Consider the following 11081-nt stretch of genomic DNA (forward strand, 5'->3'; position numbering starts at 1 on the left):
TGTTTGGAGGAGTTCATAAAAGGAACTGGTTTAAACCCACATTGCCAAAGCCAAAGGAGAGGCAGAGTGAGACAGAATTATTGTCAGTATTTGGTTCATGAAGAAGTGGGGAAACAAGAGTGGCAAGAAGACTGCCCTTCTGGTAAGGGATATTCAGGAGTGGAGCATAATTTGCAGAGTGTGTGGACATCACAAGTGTATAGCCTGTCAGGAGAGTACACCAGATCAGAGGTTGGTGTGACACTTTTATTCTGTTCTGGCAAGAGAGTACACCAGAACAGCAAACCTCGAAGTATTAAGCCTGGCATAGAAGTAGACCAGGTGGAAGTTAATGAAGAACTGTGAAATGGTGTTGACAAGTCATAAAGAAAACGTGATAGACACTTTATTCTGTTCTGGCAGGAGAGTACACCAGAACAGAAAATGTTGAAGCAATAAGTCTAGCATGAAAGTAGACCAGGTGGAAGTTGATGAAGTACTGTGAAGTGGTATTGACAAGTTGTAAAGAAGAAGTGGTAGAACCACTGATTATTTTGGTGAAATATTAGCGAATAATCCTGACAAACTTTAATTGCTGAAGCAAGTGTTGTATAAACTGCTGCAGAAGTGTTTAACATTGTCAAAAACATGTTTTGGTGCAGAAGCATCCTGACAAAGAAAATGTATGTTAATCCTGAAAGTCTAAGGAAATGATCTTGGTTGATACGAAGAAGGTAAAACTCAGGGAAACTACAAACATATCTAAACAGTAACATTCTCTTATTAAAAACAGATCTTAAAAAGGATGAATCTTCTAACACAGATGCAGGAGAGGTGCCACATTTTAAAGCGCGAAAGGCAGACAGCATTGAAGGCGAGTCTAGCTGACTCCAAATCGGGATCAGCCAACGCACCTTTGCCCGGCAGTGAGCCTGACAAAAAAAGAAAAGATGTGTCTTGTCTTCACGCCCCATGCCACAAAATGGACATAAACAAGTAGAACGAGGCCCATTCTTCCACCTAGTGGGCCAGTAAGCCAATGGGAGAATGCCCAGCCAGAACTTTGGAAACCAGATTTTTTGTTTCAACGACATTCGGAGGTCCAAATATACCTCCGGACCCCAGTCGTCCTTGATCTGTAAGTAAGCACTAGCTTTTTTCCTCGACAGGCAATTATCAATCATCCTACTCCACGCCCACTCTCTTTATTTTTTCTTGACCACTGCTTTATAACCCCTGCCTAAGCATGTGGGGTCACCCCATAGATCCCCTAACCCAATGTTAAAAAGCATGTTTCTTACATGCCTAAACCAAGTAAGCTCCCTACCACCTGGTAATGATAGCAGCTACTCCAAACCATCCCTAAACAAGGATAACACTTTGTCGTTCCAGATCCGCAGCCTGTATAACACTGGCTGTATCATGATGGCATATCGGATCTCTATAAGACCAAATTCTCATGCCACCGGCATAGACGAGGCACACAAGGGTAAACCAAGCAAAGATTTCAGAAATCTATTTTCAGCTATCTGAAAGGAGGTGCAGTCATTTGCACCCCACAACTCTGAGCCTGATAGATCTTGAGGGTCACATTAAGAACCTTGCCATCAAGGCGTGCTACTAGATCCCTGATAAACCAACACTGGTGCAAATGCGAGAGCAGGCTCGTTTCTACCTGATTATGCCATTTCAGTTTGTTAAAAAAAACAACCCCAAATACATGAAGGAATCCACTGAATCCAACGGCTGGTTGTTTAAATGAAAATGTGCCCGTACTTGGCCCTTTTTCCTAGCACAAGCACACTGCACGGTTTTAGTTTTAGAAAAGTTAATGCAGAGGCCTTTTGCGGCACATAATTTATTAAGAACATCCAGCTGACTTTGCAGACCCACAGGGGTTTTTGACAGCAGAACTGTGTCGTCCGCAAATAACAAACCTGTTTTTCCCCTCCCAATAGCATTGGGAAACCAAGCAAAATCACTAAGTGTTCTTCAAAACTATAATGTGCGAACAAGAAGCTAAACATTTTGAAATCATGAAAGTAACGCACTGTTGAGGAAAGTAGCTGCATGGTAACACATGACCTCTGTATCAGCCCCCAAAACTGTGCTCTCTCCCAAAAACAGCTATGCTATTAACAGAGAGTGGCTGACCTGGCAAAAGGTTAGCAACATCAATCTGGGGGGATCACTACTAAACCATGCACCGATTGGTGATGCTTTAACATTAGGCTAGTGCATACTGCTGCGCGACGGAGGTGGCATGCTCCTTACACGGGTATGTAAAACGGTGTGTCGCTAGAGGGATCCTAGTCCAAAAGAGATCAATCATCAGAGCGGGTGAACAGCTGATCGGAGCTCGAAATGAACTTCTCACTTTTGAGCTTCATGAGTCTTGAGTAAGTATAATGGGATACCACCATGCCTTAAATCCCAAATGCTTTCCATAGCATCCTGTCTTCAAGTGGTTACAATGTGCTGCTGATTTGGGTGTCTGTCAATACAATACAGTGGAACTCTCTTACCAGAAAATGAATATATTTGGGATGGCTCAATGTCCAATTTTTGGAAACCCCCCAACTTTAGATGACCAATAGAATTCACTGTTAAAATCGCAGTAGTGCAAAGGAATGTCACTGCGTGGAGAGTGCTACTGCCTGCATTGTCCAGAGTGGTCAAGGCCTATTTATTTTCCGCTCTGAAAAACCAGCTTATCCCACATTAACAATGTATGGGTTGTCGCAGTCAATGCCCATACCAGGAACAGTTCCCAATGGATTATCTGGGCCGAAGTAATGATGAGTTCACTTTCTGTTCACAGATAGAATTTGATCATTTTGATGCTGATAGAAAATTGGCAGGCTTTCTTTTCATGAGGTAGTCAGAATTCTTTTATGGTCTAAAAACAGCATGCCCAAAATATGACCCTGGTGTCCAATGTGGCAAAGTTACTGATGCCCTCCTTCATGGAGCCCATCAATACCAACACTTTCGAACTCCCAGACAGACCAAATAGAGACTGTATTCTCCTTGTTGTTCCAGGACGATTTGGCAAACATCTGTGCTTGCTGCATTGAGGCTCATGATACAGGCAGGGCTCAAGTCGAGAGTACACGCGCGGGGGGCGGAGTCCCCCCACTTTATTCAGAGGGTGGACTCAGTCCCCCCAGCTAAAATGAGAAACATTGAATGTCCTCTTTGAATTTATGAATTAACGGCGACCTCGGGGATCAGACCACGTGGATCAAACCGCAGTCCGCAGATTTGTAGGCCGGAGCCGTCACAACTGCACTATATAACCTGATGAAAAATAAAACAGCTAAAGGTGAAATGTCCCATATCAGTACTGCAGGACTCAGGGAAAACATTTGTTTTGGTTATTGGAGTTTAAAACATGAAACAGTGTAGCCGAGGTATGCCAGGTATTTGGAAGTGCTTAAGCTTGTGTTTTTAAACAGGATACTTCTTCAAAACCCTGGAACTAGCTGCAGCATCCGGGTGGAACAAGCAGGCACCTCTGACCCACATAACATTACAAGAGAAACAGTAGATGTTCCACAATCGGATGAGCTGCTAGCTTACATGCGTTAAGCATATATAGCATTAAACCTCCTAATAATCATCCATCTACAAAGTTCATTATGGTTGCGACGTGGATAGATTTTGGCGTTTTTAATTATATTCATAGTCCGTGATCCAACACCAGATTTGTATACCCAGATGACAGAGTCATAGGCCAACACGTGTTTCGACCTCCACAGGTCTTTTTCAAGGCAAAAGTCTGATTTATATGTTAATGATTATCCACTTGGAATTGTGCGCGTAAATTATCATTGAATTCTAGTCGGTGTCCTGCACTTGTTGAGTGATTAGAATAGTCCTGGTGAAATTGTCATTCTGTTGAGCAGCCTGCCATAAATGACATGTATGTCCCAAAAGAAACACGACTGAACTTACATGTTGTGACTTTCGTCCGCACCCGTCCATCTCATAGTGAGTTGAAACGCGGTCGCGTCCGTGTTCCGTATATATTGAAACCCCGGAAGGAGAAAAAAGCACCTTCGGAAAACCATGACACAACGTTCACGTGACCCATGTCGGTCACGTGACAGTTCAAAATTGTAAATAGAACCCCATGAACAATAAAAGTGCATTCCCGAGCGATTGCTGTGTGTCCGAAGGCACACAATAATTATTATAATGAGTGTAATCACTCACATCCCTGGTCTCCCACTTGAAATGCTATAACCTAAGAATTCCATACCGTGTAATCACATGACCCATGTCAGTCACGTAATTGTTGAAAATTAGAATTGGAACCATGTGCAAAATAAATCTAATCAAAGATGTCGAGCGATTGTCAAATACATTCGTTATTACAATAAATGCGGTGCCACGCATCCCTAGTCTCACGCCTTATTGTCCGGAAGACCAGCGAAGCGTGAAACTACATAAATGGTAGTGTTTAATTCTTGGCTACAAAATCATCAACATGTACAGTACTACTTGTTGCTTGTCCTCGCTTCTAAGATATTAATGATGCTTATCAATGGCATTATTTAAATAGAGGTCCTTATGCCACTATCGTGAATACAAATGGGCAAAAGGTATGGCAATACATCAGATTGTCAATACAGTTCCATATTATTGAAACTATGTATATTGACCAATTAGTGTCAGAGGAACATTGGGAAAGTAACACGAAGTGGAATACTGTGAATAAGGGAATGAAAGCTGTGGATGAGCACTCAAGGGGAGCCAGTGAAGTGTGAGCAAAATGCCGAACGGGCAAAAGCAAGCCGCACAAGAGTGATGGCTGAAAATGAAAGCCAGCAAAGTACATTTTTGGAAAAGAGAGCTAAAGACATCAATCTATGAACTTGTGAGACGTTATAAATCGCGAAGGTGGCAGAAAGCGGGACATGGGCAGCTGGTTGCATGACCTGTAATGGATGGGCCATGCAGCTTGTGAACTGCGCCTAGACCAGGAAGCCCCACTAAATCCAGGAGAAGTGAGAAAGCCACCTGAAACAAGATAAAGCTGAAGAGTGTGGGCTTGTTTTTGTTAACCAGTGCTTGAAACTTGGGGAAGGCAACCGCAAGTACTTTTAGAACATTGATTTTGTGAAACTGTGCTTGAAGCTTGGGGGAGGGAACCTTGTGCATCTTTGGAACATTGTTTTGTGAATCAGTGCTTAAAGCTTGGTGAAGAGCCCCTGAGCTCTTTTGGAACATTGTTCGGTGAACCAGTACTTTAAGCTTGGGGAAGGGAACCCTAAGTCCTGAAGGATCATTTGAAACATAAAACTGTTGGCACTGTATCCTGAACATGCTTAGGGAGAGCTGCACCAGACCTTCTTTTTTAACACTATTTGAGTTAGAATAACCCAACACTACATTTCTGTATTAGATGTGAGGGCAAGCATAGGTGGACTTATGGACATAGACTTTCCTTAGTTTCTTTAGGTAGGGCAATTCCCACCATAGCTATAGGGCAAGTTAGGCATTACACTGATCCCGGTACTTAATAAAGATACAATTGTTGAATTTGCATGTCTGTGTCATCTCTTGATACTATGGGCCTCATTACATGGTAGGCGGTAGCCTTGGCACTGTTAGCGCCATGGCTACCCCCTTACCGCATTCCGGGTCCGTGTTCCAGGAATAGGGACTTACCGGGTCATTCCGACCGTGGAGGACCCGGTAAATCCCCATTCTGGGAACCATTCCCCATTCCCATTGAGCCCCTATAGGGCTCAATGGGAATGGGGAAGGAGCTAATAATGGTACCGCCATTTGCGGTACCGTTATTAGCTCTGAAGTCCCTTAGCGGGTCCCTTCCCTAACGCTTGGTAAAACCAGGCGTTAGGGGAGGGACCCGCTAAGGGCCCTCGTAGTAGGGCGGTAAGGGATTACCGGCACCAGTGCCCTTACCGGTGCCGGTAATCCCTTACTGCCTACCGTGTAATGAGACCCAATGCCTTTATCACATCATCCACAACTCCTCCGTAACTCATCCCTAACCCTTAGTCTCACACCAGGGAGCTGTGCCAACCGCAGTGGGAGGGTCGTACTCTATTTGGCTTCCGTGGTTAGGGAGGAGTTGTCTGATCTCCCTCGAGCTTGACATAATTACCAGCCGCCTACGAGGGTTAATCACTCCACCTAAGCCAAATGGAGTCAACCTTCCAGACCCTCCAGCTTATAGCAATTTTGCGATCCTGCAAAATGCCGCGAAAACGGCCGTTTTGCGCAAAATGCCGCAAAAACGGCCGTTTTGTGCAAAAACAGCAGCTTTAAAAAAAAAATTACTTTTTTTTTTAAAAGTAATTTGCAAAAATTACTGTTTTAAGAAAAATTATACTCTGGGTGCCAGGTTCTCAACTTTTTTTTTTTACACAAGAAATGAAATGCGCTAACGCATCTCATCACTTGCGCCCCAAAAAAGTGCAGCCCAATCCAGAAGGGACACATGAATGGGCACATTTTATATGCGCGCCCATTCAGATGGCCTTTTTCACCTCCTTGATCAAATAAAGTGGCGTTTCTGTCAATTTAAAAGCGCATCCCTCATTTCCAAGCAAGATGCACTTTTAAATGTGTAGAAATTGTAGGCAACCCTAAGCGCACGGGATGTGGGGCTGCCACCGCATGACAGGGTCTTTCCTGACCCTGCAATGCATTTCTTTTAAGGTATGAACCGCTGCTGTGTCACTTGCATTTCTGTTCCTCAAACAGGATAAAAATGAATTTTTTGGGTCGCATTTTACAGGGGCAGGCACCTGGAGGGCCTGTCCCTGTGAAAGGAGCTGGGAGCTTGCAAAACACTGTCGGGTGAGCGATTCTATTCAAAGTACTGCCCATTTTAATGACAAAAATCTATCAAATGTTCCAATTTGACCTATTTCGTCCAGTACTGTTTGATTGATTTTTATAAATACTGAACATGTGTTGCAGGGGTGTCACCCACTCCCCATGTTCAGTATTTTTGGTCTAGGGTGGTTGCAGAAGTGTTTTCCCCTTTTTCTTCAAAATTTGAGGCGGGACAGAAAAAAATAAAATAACAAAAAAGGGACCCTGCGGAGTCGGATCGAACCCGCGTTAGAGGGACGGGTCTGGCACCGCAGGGTTGCAGGAGAAGTGGCAGCGACCAAGCATTTAAGTAGGGGAGGGGATAGGATGGTGGTGAAAGGTACATTTTGGCTTGTTTGGCAGAAGTGCAAATCAATTTGCAGCGAAATTGACTACGGTCAATTCCGCCGCAAATAATTACACTTCAGTCAAACAACCCAGATCACCATTCAAGGCCGCTGGCCAGCGCACAATTTGCGCTACAGCCCAAGCCTGTGGAAATGCGCCGGTCACCTTTGAGAATAAGGTGACCTTCTCATTTCCAAAAATGGGTTGTCTAAAAATAGCATATCCTCCGTTCTTTTTTTAAATGCCCCATTATTTGAGGAACTGGGTCAAAATGTACCATTCAAAAAAATGTAAAAAATTGTTACACTATGAGAGAGAGGGAGAGTGATGGGCTAGATGTGAAGTGATAGGCAAGAAAGCAGAGGGAGAGCAGTGGGTCAGAGGAGGAAGCACTGCACAAGAGAGCAGAGGAAGCAGTGATGCGGTGGGCCAGAAATCTGAGAGCGAGCAGAGGTACAGAAAGTAGAGGGAGCGTGTGGTCAGTGAGCCAGAAAGCAGAGAGGAAGCGGTTGGCCAGAATGAGGCAGTGAGCTGCAGACTTGGAAAAAGGATGAGGGAAGAGTGCGATAGAATGGGAGAAAGGATGCAAGATGCAGAAGCAGCACAAAAGAATGAAGGACTGTATATTGCGGGAGGAATTGTAGAGTGTAAGGTGTGAGTTGGGAGTATGATTTGGAGTGTGGCAGGGGCTGGGCAGTGTAAATTGTGACTTGACAGTGTGACACAGCACATGAGTATTTGTATGACAGAGTGAGAGGACAGAGTGAGAGGTTAAGGAATGCAAGTTGTGATGGAGAGTTGGTGAAATGTGTGTTGGTGAGAGAGGTGTGTGGGTGTTTGGGGGATTGGAGAACATGGAAGGGGAATATTTTCAGCATCACAATTGATAATGATCAATTTAGTTAATACTATTAAATAGGCATGAACATTAAACCAGAAATGTAGCCAAATCAAACACTGTTCTGCCAAGCCAAAGACATCTGGGACTCTTCCTATTAAATTAATACAAAAGATACATAATAATGATACCCTGGCTCTCTTGTAGCCTTGCACTATGCCTATTTCCTGCAATGTGGCAATCTTACACACTCCAGTTAATACAAAATGTCCCGCAAAAATGCTGCAATACATAAAGGTTTGTGCCGCAAAATTTACCATTTCATGCCGCAAAATCCTGGAAGGTCTGACCTTCCTACATTTAGCAGATGTGCTAAAGTCCTTGCAGGAAATCCATACAAGAGTTGGTGCATGCAAGACAGGAGACCAGTGCCCTTAAGACACAAGTTAATGGGTTAATTGCACAGAGTACACCATTATAGGTTGATGTTTTTGGGGCTCCATCAGGGTCTGTTCCTTGTACATCCACAGTGGTAGTACAGCAGCCATTGGGGGTGCCGTTAGTGCCACCTGAAAGATTCCCAGAGGACCCGCGGAAATATACTAAATTATTAACTCAGTGTCAGCTACATTTTCTCTGCAAGCCAACAGCCTTTGAAGCAACACAGGCTAGAACTGTGTTTGTTATTTCGTATTTGTCAGGGGATGCAGTGGCTTGGGCTATACCTTTGGTGCAGAAAGATGACCCGTTGTTGTATAACTGGGATCAGTTTACAAAGGAGTTTGGGAGAATATTTGATGGCAAGACAGTCACCTTGGCACAGGATAAAGAAATGTTAGCACTGAAATAAGGTTCTAAAGACTTGGTGAAGTATGTGACCCAATTTAATAGGCTGGTGATCAGCCTAAGCAAGCAGTCATTTTCTCCCAGGAACTTGGGGAAGAATTAAAGGATGCTATAGCACATGTAGATCCATAAACTGAGTCATGCAGCGCCTTGATTGACCTAGCCTTGCTTCTTGACCCCAGAAGAAGTGACAAAAGAGGCAAGAAGAAGAGATCTGAGGTGCCTTCTTTTGCCCGCTTAGACAAGGGGAGAGAGGCAAGCCCTTGATTGGGGGAAAGTGAACCTATGCAAATAGGCAGCATCAGGTGTCTTTTCTCAACCGAGTAGAAAGAGAAAAGGCGTAAAAACAATCTATGTCTATACTGTGTAAGGCGGGACATTACATTCACAATTGTCCAAACACATCTGTTCGTAATCCCTGAAAGGCGAAGAGCCGAGGTGGGAAAAGAGATGGCTCAACAGTAGAGGGAGCAATGTTGTTGATCCCATCCACAGTGCAGCTTCCAAATCCCATTGCCAACACGATAGAGAATATGATACCCCATGTGTATGTACTAGTGACATTGGGCCTCATTACGACCCAGGTAAGGTCGGATCCAAAGGCAAGGACCTGGGATGAAAACCATATAAGGCATAAAACAGCGAAACCCCCTTAGAGGTGTGCAAGGAATTGTTATAGGCAAATTCAGCCTGGAACAACACTGACAACCAGGACTATTGAAACTGGAGACTTAGACAGCGTAGGTATTTTTCTAATGTTGCATTGATCCTCTCTGTCTGACTGTCTGTTTGTGGGTGGTAGGAAGAAGAAAAACGGTTATCGATAGCTAATGCTTTCGTAAGAGCCTCCCAGAGCCGGTAGGTAAATTGGGTGCCACGGTCAGTGACAATGATAGCTGGTAGCCCGAACCTCCGAAAGTGATGAGCCAGAAAGAGTTCAGCTAGTTTAGGAGCTGAGGGCAAACCAGCACATGGTATGAAATTGGCATATTTCGTGAAATAGTCTACAATCACCCAGATAGTGTTGAGCCCCTTTATATTTGGAAGTTCCACATGGAAATCCATAGATATCATTTGCCATGGTTTATACGGGACCGGTAAAGGTTGTAGAAAACCCATGGACTTTGCCCGAGAGGCTTTGCTCTGGGCACAAATTGCACAAGTAGCTAAGTGTTCAATGACATCACTGGACATAGAGGGCCACCATGCCCAGCGTCGCAATGTCTCAAGCGTTTTCTGTTGCCCCGGATGAGCCGCCACTACCGAGTCATGAGACCACTGTAGCGCCCAAGCACGTGGTTGACCAGGTGGAATGAACACCCGCCCTTGGATATAGGGAGGACCTGCGACCACATTGAAGTTTAGATCTGTCACCTGCTCCGGATGGGAAGAAACCCAGTCTTCTATGTGCTTTCTCATATAAGGTTCGACAGAACAAGCGCAGATCACTTTAGCGGATAACAACGGAAAAAGGTTCAGGACGAGCATCACCCTCACTGGAATGCAGCCGTGAAAGGGCATCTGCCGAGGCCTGTGCTCTAGCCGGGTGATAGGTGATGTAAAAATGATACTGAGAGAAAAAGAGGTACCAACGGACCAATCTGGCAGTGAGACACTTAATTGACTGAAAAGCCAGTAGACTGCGATGATCAGAATACACCGTGACAGAATGGCGAGCTCCCAACAGATGATGTCGCCACTCAGCAAAAGCATCCCTGATGGCCAGTAGTTCCCTTTCCATTATTGTATAATACTTTTGGTACGGAGAAGGCGTACGGGAGAAGTAAGCCACCGGATGGTTTTCCCCGGATTGGGGACATGACTGTGAGAGGACAGCCCCAATAGTAAAAACCGAAGGCATCGGCTTCCACAAAAAATGGCTTTTCAGGATCAGGATGTTTCAGTACTGGTGCTTTGGTAAACGTTGTATTCAATGTTTTGAAAGCTGTCTGTGCTTCCGGAGTCCAAAGGAAGGTTTTCTTGGAACTGGTCAGAGCAGTTAAGGGAGATGAAATGGCAGAGAACCTGTGAATGAACCGCCTGTAAAAATTAGCGAACCCCAGAAAGGACTGTAGAGATTTCATTGAGTTTGGAGCAGGCCAGTCCAAAACAGCCTTCACTTTGGTCATGCTCATACGAACGCCATTTTTGGTGAGGTCATATACGAGGAATTCATCCTCTGAAGCATGAAAAACACACTTTTCAGCTGTTGCGAAGA

The 11081-nt window shown here is 44.5% G+C and overlaps 1 pseudogene; it reads right to left on the reverse strand.

The window, feature by feature from the left end:
* Positions 1–2071: 2071 nt before the first annotated feature.
* On the reverse strand, positions 2072–2735 carry LOC138452884 (nucleoporin Nup43 pseudogene; annotated as a pseudogene).
* Positions 2736–11081: the final 8346 nt, after the last annotated feature.

The sequence above is a fragment of the Ambystoma mexicanum genome, chromosome 4p (genome assembly GCF_040938575.1).
Source record: "Ambystoma mexicanum isolate Mex_15411 chromosome 4p, UKY_AmexF1_1, whole genome shotgun sequence".
Classification (NCBI taxonomy): Eukaryota; Metazoa; Chordata; class Amphibia; order Caudata; family Ambystomatidae; genus Ambystoma; species Ambystoma mexicanum.